This window comes from Pseudophryne corroboree, chromosome 8 (genome assembly GCF_028390025.1).
Source record: "Pseudophryne corroboree isolate aPseCor3 chromosome 8, aPseCor3.hap2, whole genome shotgun sequence".
NCBI lineage: Eukaryota > Metazoa > Chordata > Amphibia > Anura > Myobatrachidae > Pseudophryne > Pseudophryne corroboree.
The window spans coordinates 447,532,861-447,546,280 of NC_086451.1; positions in this window are offsets into that span (position 1 = coordinate 447,532,861).

Sequence of the window (13,420 nt, forward strand, 5' to 3'; positions counted from 1 at the left end):
AACAACTCGGAATGAGGGCCTATGCTTCCTCAGTCTCTCTTTCCTTGTATAAATCCACAGGGATTGTAGGGATTAATGCGTTCCAGCAATAAAATCGTGCAGATGTAGCAATATAACAGTTTATAACCCTGCACTATCTATCGGTTCGCTGAGATAGCGGAAACGTTAACACTTATGTAGTGATCTCCTGACTTAAGGCCCATACACACTTGACGATAAAATGAGCGACGTCGTTCATTTCAGCCCTCATCAACGACGTTGCTCATTATATCGTCAAGTGTGTATGTGTGATAGCCGGGCAGCGGCCGGTCCATCAGTCATTTTTAAAAAGCATTGCACACCAGGCCATGTCATCACATAAGCAAGCAGTTTATTCACAGTTCAGACAGGGTTATCACGACAGTAACATTTAACTCCTTGTTCTCCTCTCCAGCGCAGTATTCATATGGGTTACATCACGTTACATCTCCTTTCATTTGCTTCACGGGCAATAACAGCATTTACAGTGATGTGACATCATTACAGTACAGTACATACCAGCGCAGTCTCTGGGAATCAGTAGTGCGGCTTTCGCAAACTGAAATTCATTTTAGTGTGCTCTCCCCCATTCGCTAGGGGCTCTATCTAAACGGGATCTCTCATGAACACGTTACTGGGGGCCTTCCGCCAAACGTGATTTCCTACCACTCACCCAGCTCGTCCTATCCCGCAGACTCACACCTCCCGTCCTGCTCCTTGGGTACCCCTGAAGGTCCTTTGTTCCTGGTTCCTTCCACTGTACTCTGCATACTGTGGCTCTCACACTGCACTCTCCATCTCTCACTGAAGCTGCTGGCTCTCCCTCTCTTCATAGCAACACCCACACGCTGCTCTTCTTTCCATCATGCCAGGGACTGTGGAGTGCCATTCTTGTTCCACAGTCCCCAGCCTGCGTTTCTCCTGGACACTTAGCCTGTGCCTTCCATCCTCAGTCCTCAGCTCACACTGCACTGTCCTGTGCTTTGTTCCTTCTTCTAAAATCCCCCTGCACTTCCTGTCCTAACCCCCTACATGTGGCAGGGTCTGCCAGAACTGGGTTGGGGCCATAAAACTCCCCCACTCACTGATAAGAATTAAATGGCTTTTGGAACTTTCCAATATCTCTTGTCTCCTAACATTCCAGTATGCCACATATGCATCCGACGACCACCGATGCGCGGCCCCGCGGGACGTTAACGACCCTCGCTTATCTGTGGAGCATGTATGCCCAATTTCCACTATGGTCGTTACCGGCCAGAGACGTCGTTGAATGTGTATGGTGTGAACGACCAACGACCAAGCCACTGTTCACCAGCCCTGTTCCCAGCTCATTATTTTAATAAACTGTTCAGCTTGGATGCTTCAACGATGAATGGTCTTTGGTCATTGGTCTTTGGTAGTGTGTATGCTCATGTTGTTTGCTCAGCTGTTCAAGGGAAGTTCAAGGGAAGTCGTTAACGATGGTCGTTAACGACGTGTGCATCGTCAAGTGTGTATGGGCCTTAACAGCAGCAAGTGCTGCTCTTCACAGAGTCCAGTGATTATTATTAGTAACTTTATGTTCCTGACTCTCTCTCTCTGTTAGTGCTGCCACTGAGGAAATAATCTGGGGATCTGCAGACAATGGGGGTAATTCCAAGTTGATCGCAGCAGGAATTTAGTTAGCAACTGAGCAAAACCATGGCCCTCATTCCGAGTTGTTCGCTCTGTATTTTTTATCGCATCGCATCGATTTTCCGCTTAATGCGCATGCGCAATGTCCGCACTGCGACTGCGCCAAGTAAATTTGCTATGCAGTTAGGAATTTTACTCACGGCTTTTTCATCGTTCTGGTGATCGTAATGTGATTGACCGGAAGTGGGTGTTACTGGGCGGAAACTGGACGTTTTATGGGTGTGTGCGGAAAAACGCTACTGTTTCTGGGAAAAACGCGGGAGTGGCTGGAGAAACGGGGGAGTGTCTGGGTGAACGCTGGGTGTGTTTGTGACGTCAAACCAGGAACGACAAGCACTGAACTGATCGCAGATGCCGAGTAAGTCTGGAGCTACTCAGAAACTGCTAAGAGAGGTCTAATCGCAATATTGCGAATACGTCGTTCGCAATTTTAAGAAGCTAAGATTCACTCCCAGTAGGCGGCGGCTTAGCGTGAGTAAATCTGCTAAAAGCAGCTTGCGAGCGAACAACTCGGAATGAGGGCCCATGTGCACTGCAGGGGAGGCAGATATAACATGTGCAGAGAGAGTTAGATTTGGGTGTGGTGAGTTCAATCTGCAATCTAAATTGCAGTGTAAAAATAAAGCAGCCAGTATTTACCCTGCACAGAAACAAAATAACCCACCCAAATCTAACTCTCTCTGCACATGTTATATCTGTCCCCCTTGCAGTGCACATGGTTTTGCCCAACTGCTAAAAAGTTTCCTGCTGCGATCAACTTAGAATTACCCCCAATATATCTATTATAGGCTGTAATCTAATTACTTCTTCTGTAGTGTGACTGCCATCACTGTCTCTGTGCTGTTATTGTGACCTGGAGACAAGGGGGGTCATTCTGACCCGATCGCTCGCTGCAGTTCTTTACAGCGCAGCGATCAGGTCAGAACTGCACATGATTGAGAGGCAGAGGCAGTCGCTGGGCGAGAGGGGGCAGCACGTCGGCATTTGGCTGCCGTTTTTTGGGCGCGGCCCAGCCAACGCAGGCATGGCTGTACCGTGCGGGGGGAGGGCCACAGCGGCTGCGACCCAGGGCAGCGACGAGTAACTCCCGGCCATCCGCAGGAGCGGCACTGGCCGGAAGTTACTCATCAAGTACAATAGCATCACCGCTGTGCAATGCTTTTGTACTTGTGAAGGGGGGTCCAGCCGGACATGCGGGGCGGACTAACCCTGTGCTGGGCGCCCCCGCATGTCAGGGAAGATGATCGTAGCTGTGCTAAATTTACCGCAGCTACGATCAGGTCGGAATGACCCCCAATGTCTCACTTTACTACAGCTTAGTTATTAGCTGGGACTCCTGTCTGCAGTAATTACAGTGCTGGCTAAAATAGCTTTAAGTCAATTGGAGGTCAATCACTGTCTCTCTCCTCACTAAGGTGTGATGTGTGGTGATGTGTGGTGCTTAGTGTACTACCTCTCCTGTAGACAGCAGTGCCCTTATATGGTGCCTCCAGCCCTGCCTCACAGTCTGCCTAGGCTGTACGAGTATGAGCTGTCCCTTCAACTTGCTCCTCCTTCCACTATTAATCTCCGGTGGGCCACACCTCCGGGATGGCTTAGGCAAAGATGGTGCCACCTTTTCTCCTGCCCGATGCCACTCAGCTCCCCAGGAGGGTCTACGCTGAACACCGCTCCACTTCCTTCAGTCACCGCTGTATGCTAGGTGACAGGATGACTTGTCCACAGCCGGGGGAAGCACCGTGGGAACTAGCCTGATGCTGTCTGCTGTTCACAGGCACCAGGGAACGGGAGAACATGCACTTGCTGATCTGCACCTCTGGTAATCTCTGGCACTTCTACCTGCCATATATATATATATAGTGCATCCGGAAAGTATTCACATCGCTTCACTTTTTCCACATTTTTTTATGTTACAGCCTTATTCCAAAATGGAATAAATTCATTATTTCCCTGAAAATTATACACACAATATCCATACTGACAACATGAAAACAGTTTTTTGGAGAGTTATAAAACTTAGAAATCACATGTACACAAGTATTCACAGCCTTTGCCTTGAAGCTCAAAATTTAACTCGAGTGCATCCTGTTTCCACTGATCATCCTTGAGACGTTCCTACAGCTTAATTGGAGTCCACCTGTGGTATATTCAATTGTTTAGACATGATTTGGAAATCACACACGTGTCTATATAAGGCCCCACACTTGACAGTGCACGTCTGAGCACAAACCAAGCATGAAGTCAAAGGAATTGTCTGTAGACAACCGAGACAGGATTGTCTTGAGGCCCAAATCTGGGGAAGGGTACAGAAAAATATATGCTGCTTTGAAGGTCCCAATGAGCACAGTGACCTCCATCATCCGTAAATGGAAGAAGTTCAGAACCACCAGGACTCTTCCTAGAGCTGGCCGGCAGTCTAAACAGGAGAAGGGCCCTATTCAGGGAGGTGACCAAGAACCTGATGGTCACTCTGTCAGAGCTACAGCATTTCTCTGTGGAGAGAGGAGAACCTTCCAGAAGGACATCCATCTCTGCAGCAATCCACCAATCAGGCCTGTATGGTAGAGTGGCCAGACGGAAGCCACTCCTTAGTAAAAAGCACATGGCAGGCTCCCTTGAATTTGCCAAAATGCACCTGAAGGACTCTCAGACCATGAGAAACAAAATTCTCTGGTCTGATGAGACAAAGATTGAACTCTTTGGCGTGAATGCCAGATGTCATGTTTGGAGGAAAACAGGCAGTGAAGCGTGGTGGTGGCAGCATCATGCTTTGGGGATGTTTTTTAGCAGCAGGAACTGGGAGACTAGTCAGGATAGAGGGAAAGATGAATGCAGCAATGTACAGAGATATCCTGGATGAAAACCTGCTCCATAGCGCTCTTGACCTCAGACTGGGGCGACGGCTCATCTTTCAGCAGGAGAACGACCCTAAGCACACAGCCAAGATATATAAGGAGTGGCTTCAGGACAACTCTGTGAATGTCCATGAGTGGCCCAGCCAGAGCCCAGACTTGAATCCAATTGAACATCTCTGGAGAGATCTGAAAATGGCTGTGCACCGATGCTTTCCATCCAACCCGATGGAGCTTGAGAGGTGCTGCAAAGAGGAATGGGCGAAACTGCCCAAAGATAGGTGTGCCAAGCTTGTGGCATCATATTCAAAAAGACTTGAGGCTGTAATTTCTGCCAAATGTGCATCAACAAAGTATTGAGCAAAGGCTGTGAATACTTATATACATGTGATTGCTTAGTTTTTTATTTTTAATACATTTGCAAAAATCTGAAAAAAAACCTTTTCCCCGTTGTCATTATGGGGTATTGTGTGTAGAATTTTGAGGGGAAAAATGAATTTATTCAATTTTGGAATAAGGCTGTAACATAACAAAACATTGAAAAAGTGAAGCGCTGTGAATACTTTCTGGATGCACTACCCACCTATATATATATATATATATATATGTGGGCAGAGGTACGGCACTCCAATAACTGATACAGCAACTTGTTAGAGATCGACGTTTCTATGCCTTTATTCTAAAGTGGCATTTTCATCAGGATAAAAGAAAATAGAACAGGCACCTACCTTATAAGAGGAACAACACCATGTGAAACGCCAATCCGCGGCAGGACCACACACCCGGCCGGTGGCGCTAAAATCATGACGTCATCACAAAGCGCCAGTTACGGAGCAATGTCAGACGCGTGAACAGGAAACACTGTCACCATAGTAACATCTGTACACAAGGCATAGATACTAAATAGCGATCTAATCACTGATAAGGATCATCATTAGACAGCCTCGATCTACACTGTAATATATACTATAGCGTATTATACAATGTCATATACATCAGAAACCATTATATAGATACTCATGTATATGATCCACATTTTCATTGCGGTAACCATAGTTACCTAAATTTATAAGCAATTCATGGATCATGGATCTATATAACCGTTTCTGATCTATATGACATTGTATAATACGCTATGGGGGTCATTCCGAGTTGATCGTAGCTGAGCAAAATTTTGCACAGCTACGATCATCTTTCCTGACATGCGGGGTGACGCCCAGCAAAGGGCTAGTCCGCCCCGCATGTCAGTCCGGCCCCCCCTCGCAGAAGTGCAAAGGCATCGCACAGTGGCGATTCCTTTGCACTTCAGGAGTAACTCCCGGCCAGCGCAGCTTTAGCGAGCTGGCCGGGAGCTACTCCTCGCTCCCCGGCCCGCAGCGGCTGTATATGATGTCACGCAGCCGCTGCGGCCCGCCCCCTGTTCGGTCCTGCCACGCCTGCGTTGGCCGGACCACGCCTACGAAACGGCGGCCAAACGCCGCCGTTTCGCCCCCTCCCGCCCATCGATCGCCTCTGCCTGTCAATCAAGCAGAGGCGATCGCTGTCCTGCCACGGCCATCGGCCGTGCCGCATGCGCAGGTGCACAAAGGCGCCGGTGCATGCCCAGCTGGGACCCGGTCGCTCTGCTGCGTGGAAATGCAGCGAGCTAACGGGTCGGAATGACCCCCTATAGTATATATTATAGTGTAGAGCGAGGCTGTCTAATAACGATCCTTATCATGTTTACATCTGTCTCCACAGCGCAGTGTATGTACATGGAGTCATGGTAACAGAGACTTCCGGCCACTTACTTTCTGTACCCGGGAACCGTCTGCAGTGTCCCCACCATGTTTCCCTACATTATGGTTCCAGACGCTGACGTCATCGCGGAGGTGCTGGCGCCATGGCGGGGAACGTCGGCGGGGGCAGCGGGGTAACACGGAGTGACCGAGGGGTGGAATCAGATCACAGGTGAGGGACTTAGACATTTAAATTCTCAACTTACCATTATGCATTGTACATCCTTTGAGAAAGGTGCACGAGCACCAAAACGGCTGTCAGGGGTACCGGAGGAATGTCTCCCCGAGTGGTAACATGCTGATACACGCTGCTACTATGAATATTTACATTTTTACATTGGCTTGAGCACTGTTGGAAACACTTTAATATGGTTGAATAAATTGTCTTTTATGATTCTATTGGTTGTTCTGATCCCCTCTACTTACTCAGCGTTGCTGGATGTGAGGATGAAGATTTGCTATCTCTCTCTCTCTCTCTATCTCTCTCTATATATATATATAAAACACACACACAATGAGAGCTCATTGTTGTTCAGTTACAATACTCTTGTTATGAGACACGGCAGTGGCTCATTCCTGTTTTGCATTTTGGTTGTGTATTTTATGTTTTACTTCTGTTTCTATTCCCTGTGGGTGTCATGGGGTGTCCGGTGTCCACCCTTAAGGAGAGGGTACTGTTATGAACCACAAGCAGTGGTTCATTCCTGTTCATGTATTTTATGTTATAGTTCTCTTGCAGGCCAGGATTTCCTTTGCTCTAGTTTAGAAAGACTCTTGTTGGCCGTCGGTGGTGAGTCTGTGTAATTGCAGCCTGCTTCCATGTGTTTAGCCTCACCTGTCTGTTAATTGCACCTGTCAGTTTGGAGTCGTGCAGCTGCACATAATTAATCAGGGTCTCTGCTGTGATTGGAAGAAATCCTTGTTATATTCTGTCTCAGTGCATTACACAGACGCCGGTGATAGCTTCTGTCTAGCTGCTTCCTGCCTTGAAGCATTCCTGTCCAGGAGTCCAGTGTCTGATCCAGTGTCTGATCCAGTGTCTGATCCAGTGTCTGATCCAGTGTCTGATCCAGTGTCTGATCCAGTGTCCTGCCTTGAAGCATTTCTGTCCAGAAGTCCAGTGGCTTTGTCTGTTCCTGATCCTGATCCCGTATTCTGTTCCCTGGTGTCCACTGGTCTGTCATTGGAACTCTGCCTGTCCTCCGGTCCTGAGAGCCTGTGTCAGCTACTTTGGGGGTTCCTGTCCATTTGCCAGTAATTGTACCGGTTTCGTGAGTAGCGTCCGTCGGCTGAGGCTGTAGCTACTTGTTATTTTTCTTTGGATTTATCTGCAGAGGGTTCTGCATATGCTGTCCTCGCCAGTGCACAACGGTGTTGTGTCGGCGTGTGGACAGCACTACCTGAGTTGTAGTTTTTGTCGTGGTGGCTGCGCCGCACATACGTTTAGCTTTAGGTCTCTTAGTAGCCCCTAGCTCTGAGTTGGTTTAGTTAGAGGTCCCCTTGATATCATCCCGTGTCGGTTTACGCCTTGTCTCATATCAAGACCTGGGGGCATCGGAGTTGGGCAGACCTAATCCGCCCTTCAAACGTGGCTGCCGTAGGCCCAAGAACACATAGTCCCGCAGGCGTAAACTGACCACGCGGGTGAAACAACGGAGGTAGGTTGCTAGGGGTTATTACTACACCTTGCCATCATTTCAGCGTCATGTTCTTGTGCTCTGGACTTACTACGCAATACCTCTTTCGTTCTGAGCACCAAGAACATAACTCTTTATTGAGTAACTCATTTCAATATACTGCCATACCCAGGATTCAAACCTATAACCTGTTGAATTCTAATCAAACACCCTACTCATTTAGCTATTTGATCCTACATAAAAACTATGAACACTATATGAAGCTACTGGTACTTTGTAAAAAAAAAAATGCATTGCAACTGAGCAGATCTATGTAGTGTGCAGCCACACATCCAATCCCTTGCAGCCACACACTACATAGATCTGCTCAACCACATTGCTGATCATTTTTTCAAAGTACAAGGTGAGCTTCAAATAGTTAGAATTCTCTGCCTTAAAATTCTATAGCTTCCTATGCAAGGGCAGATAGCTCAATGAATAGATTGTCTGAGTGCAATGGGTTTGAATCCGGGGTATGTCAGCATCTTGAAATATAAAAAAGGACAGTGTGACTGAATAACAAGAAATCTCAAGTTGAGTTCATGAATGTGTTATAGGTATTAGCGACAGAAGGGGTGGTGATAGGAGACGAGGGTGGTCAGGAGATGTTGGTCTTCAAAGAGGGGGGAAGTGCAAGTGAAAGTAATTAAAACAGATAACTGACAAGTGCCGCCCCCTTCCCTGCAGCGCTATGTGCGTTGCCCCCTCCGCACACACCTAGTTACGGCCCTGACTGGTGCATCCTCTGTGTACTGACCGGCAGCAGCTACAGCCTGCACCGTGCAGTGGGTTTTGACCATTGGTTTGTGCCCAGCACTAAAATCCCTGTATACATATGTATTTGTTACCTTTTGCAGCTAACGCACAGTGTTTGCTCCCAAGTAGCCAAAAGGGTTAATGTGCTGCCATTGCTCTAGGATTCCAGTAGCTGTAACAATGAATGAATATGATCTGTATAGCCTGGCACCACCCTGCCACCTGGAAGGAAATGTGTTAACGCAGCTTTAAATGCCATCTATTGCATTCCTCCTGGCTAGGGCTGATGGAGTTCATCTATCCTGTTGTGTCATGTAATCATTGCTCAGCAATTATATACTGCTGCCTTGCTTGTCTCTGTGCAGAAACGTATGCCTAATGTCAGATGGACGGTGCAGATCTCTCATATTATTGTATATTGGCCCTCATTCCGAGTCGTTCGCTCGGTAATTTTCATCGCATCGCAGTGAAATTCCGCTTAGTACACATGCGCAATATTCGCACTGCGACTGCGCCAAGTAATTTTGCTATGAAGATAGGATTTTTACTCACGGCTTTTTCTTCGCTCCGGCGATCGTAGTGTGATTGACAGGAAATGGGTGTTACTGGGCGGAAACACGGCGTTTTAGGGGCGTGTGGTTAAAAACGCTACCGTTTCCAGAAAAAACGCAGGAGTGGCTGGAGAAACGGGGGAGTGTCTGGGCGAACGCTGGGTGTGTTTGTGACGTCAAACCAGGAACGACAAGCACTGAACTGATCGCAGATGCCGAGTAAGTCTGCAGCTACTCTAAAACTGCTAAGTAGTTTGTAATCGCAATATTGCGAATACATCGTTCGCAATTTTAAGATGCTAAGATACACTCCCAGTAGGCGGCGGCTTAGCGTGTGTAACTCTGCTAAAATCGCCTTGCGAGCGATCAACTCGGAATGAGGGCCATAGATCATTTTCTTCTGTGAGTAACGAAGGGGTCCTACTATTGTGCTGTATAAGGGGTATATGGTGCGGCAAACTACACTGAAGGACACGCCCCCGTTTCAGTGGCCACGCCCCCTTTTCCGCAGTGCGCATATTTACAACCTTCACTTTTCCATACCCCCGCTTCAAAATTTCCACTTCGGCCACTTTATATATACAGTACATACAAATAAACTACTATACCATATTTATATATAATATATTATTATTATAGAATGTGACCCTTTTATAGATTAATTGCGGCTGTGGCACATGCACGTTACACCTCATGTGCATGCCTCGCGCCTCAGCTCCCATTGTGCACGCCGTACTCATGTGATGTGCAGGTGTTCACCGCAGTGACAGGAATGAAGAGGACTGGACACAAGGGGGGTGAGTAGTGATAAATGGATGGGATGGGACGCGGGGACAGGAGGAGCGGAGCGCTGAGGTAATCTGCAGATGACGGGTAGATTTATTTACTAGTGTGTGTGTATATCTATACACAGGGATGTGATCAAGTTACCTACAATCAAAATCAAGATGGTCAAAATACAGACAACCATTGACCGACGGTCAAAATCCCGACAAGGTAAAAATCCCGAAATGTAAAATACTGACCTGTCAAAAAGTCGACATGATTTTTTAATTGAAACCGAGTTGTTCATACTTTACCATTCCAGCGGACCTGGAGGTGGAATATAATAGTGTGCCGAACGCAGCGAGGCACCGTGCCCGAAGCATGGCGAGTGCAGCAGTACACTTATACGGCATCCATGTTGACATATGTTGACATACACATAAAAACCCAATAAAAAAGTGTGTCAACTTTTTAACAGGTAGACATTTTTTGACCTTGTCTGTATTTTAAATGTTGGTATTTTGACCTTGTCAGGATTTTGACCGTCGGCCAATTGTTATCGGTATTTTGACCGTTGGGATTTTGATTGTAGGTATTTCATACTAAACCATGCACCACTCATAGTTCCGACATGCGTCGCATGCATCATTGCATGCACTTGCTCTGGGTACAAGTGTGGTACCCACGTGTGGGATACCCCTACTGTCCCCCTACTAGTATTAATAACAGTCAGCGCTGCCTGCAGGGGCCTGTCAGCTACACAGGCACTGACAGTGTTGAGATCCCCTGCCCCAGTTGCCTAGCAACAACATACGGGAAGAGCCGCGATGGGGGCACCAAGACCTAGGAGAGCCGTACTGCTGGTCTGCCCAAGCGTGGGAACCCGGAGCGCCAGGATTGGATGGGAAGCGGTGCGCCAGAGGAGGACAGGAAGGAGGAGGGCTGAGCAGCAACGCGGGAGACGGCAGAGAAAGAGAGTGGCGTGTCGCAGCGGAGGAAGAGAGAAGCCGCTGCGGGGAGCGCACTTGAAGGGAGACGCTAGCCGGGGCTGGAGATCCAGAGAAGGAGCTGCAGGAGGAGTGGTGCGAGACCGGAAACACTGCAGCATGGAAGTCGGGGAAAGACGCGGCCAGCCACAGCGCAGCACAGGGCTCTGCTGCTGCACCGCAGGAGAGAGCGGGAGGTCCAGTCAGCCAGCCCTTACCCACAAGAATGCTGACACTCCCCACAGAATGTGTACAGCCTGCCGACCTACAGGAGAAGCAGCCGCAGCAGCCACTGGAAACAGGTACCCAGTCTCCCTGCATTCTATCAGACGTGTCTGATATAGGGACTCTCGCTGACAGTGTCCCCCGGTCAAACAAAGGAGACGCCACTGACACTCAAAGAGCCAATATAGGTCTGTTCAAGCCCCCCTTTCCCGTTTGTCTCCCTCCAAACAGGACATTTGTCTCTCCTCACCCATGTATATAGGTAGGCATGGGAAATCTGATACAGTGCTGAGCCTTAGAGAGACATAGTCGCACTCATGCTGACCCCTGTATGAACACTGAGACATGTAATCCAATAATTACCTCACCTTTCCGTGGATACCAATACCTCTCCAGTCATAGAGGCGCCTGAGGTTGCCGAACTACTTACCTTTCCGTGGATACAAATACGGTCAGTACTGTTAGTCATTGTTGCTGTGTTGTATTACAGACAAGTAGTCCTGCATACCTCCCTACAAATACTTACCTCACGTCTTCCCAGGAGTTCACTCTCAGAGTGCAAGTGGTCTGTTAAAGATTCACTGACCGCAAACGGCCCCTGAGGCACAGGAACTGAACATTAGTGCCCGGCGTATAACGCCATCTTGTGGACAGTTTAGGAAGCGTTAACACGTTACTGCCAGGACATTCCTTACCCTAAGATAACGTTACCTTCCAAATGATTGTTCGTGTATGTAATGTATTTGATTGTGTGATCAAGTCATAGTTATACCTTTGAGATATCTAAACTGTGAACACTGTTATAGACAGGGAAAGAAGCAGGATATTGTAATGATGTTCAACCTATGCAATTGCCACAGATAACTGAGTTATAGAGGTGACTGATATTTTCAGTTCAATAAATGGTTGTCACCGTATCCTTGTGTAGTGGTCCTTGAGCATATTGTGTTTGGGTTGTCCTTCTGGGGTTCTCCTGGTCCTTTTGCCTCAGCCTTACAGGTGACGGAGAGAATAGCCGCTGGCCTCGACATCTTTGAAGAGTGGACATGGCCCACCATGAAAACGACAGAGCTTCAGGTACGAACCCACTTTATAGTGATATTACACTTGGCATTCGCGAACAGGATCGTTTCGAGATGTCGAACCCAGACATTCCTGAGTCGTCCTCGGGACAGGGACAACCACCAGCGGCACCCAGAAACCCGACAGGGAAAACAAGTCCCTGGCTCAAGTACTTTCAAGGCATTCAAAGACAAAATGCTCTCTATGTTTCGCCTATATATGCTCACGGAAGAACAAAAAGTAGGGATCCTGAAGGGACAATTAACAGGTCTAGCACTGAGGGAAGTAGAAACATGGGAGGATAGAGAGAAGAAGAGTACAGATTGTATACTCCAGAAATTAAGGAACATATTTGAATGCAAAACGGTAGCAGAACTAAAGAGCCGTCTGTACGCGAGAAAGCAATGACCAGGTGAATCTCTGTGGGAATTTGCAGTAGGCCTACAGGAAGCCTTGAGGGCTGTACGAGCGCTGTACCCACTGGATGTCTGTCTGACTGATGACACCCTAATTCATTTATTTATTGAAGGAGCGCAAGCAAACCGGTCACAATTACGAATGTGGAGACGCCAAAAGACAGACAGTTCTTTCTCTGTGTTTAAAGAAGAAGTTCTACAGATATTAGGATTGAATCAGGGTGACGGGACTGAAGATGATGAGGCATCAAGGAAAGTGGACAAAGAAAACCTCCAGATCACCCCTCCGTACAAAAATTTAGATGCCGCCACCTGAGCGGGGGCAGTCCTTCAGCAAGCACAGGCCCCACCAGGACCAGACACTATCGGAGCCCTGAATCGACAGATGTCAGAAGTAACGCTCATCCTGTCCCGGATGAGCCAGAGGCTAGAAGAACTCGGCAAAGAACCAAGTGGAAGCCGACGCAGAGAATGGCATCAAGAACGCGGTGGAAGAAACCACCCTCGATGGGAGGTCACGAGAGAGTCAGGCCGACTGCCTACCGATCGATTTGATCCACAGGGTCGACCGATTTGTAGGGGATGTCACCAGAGCGGACACATCGAATGGAACTGTCCGTTTGACCCTTTAAATGGGGGGGAGGGACCAACCCTCGGGAGG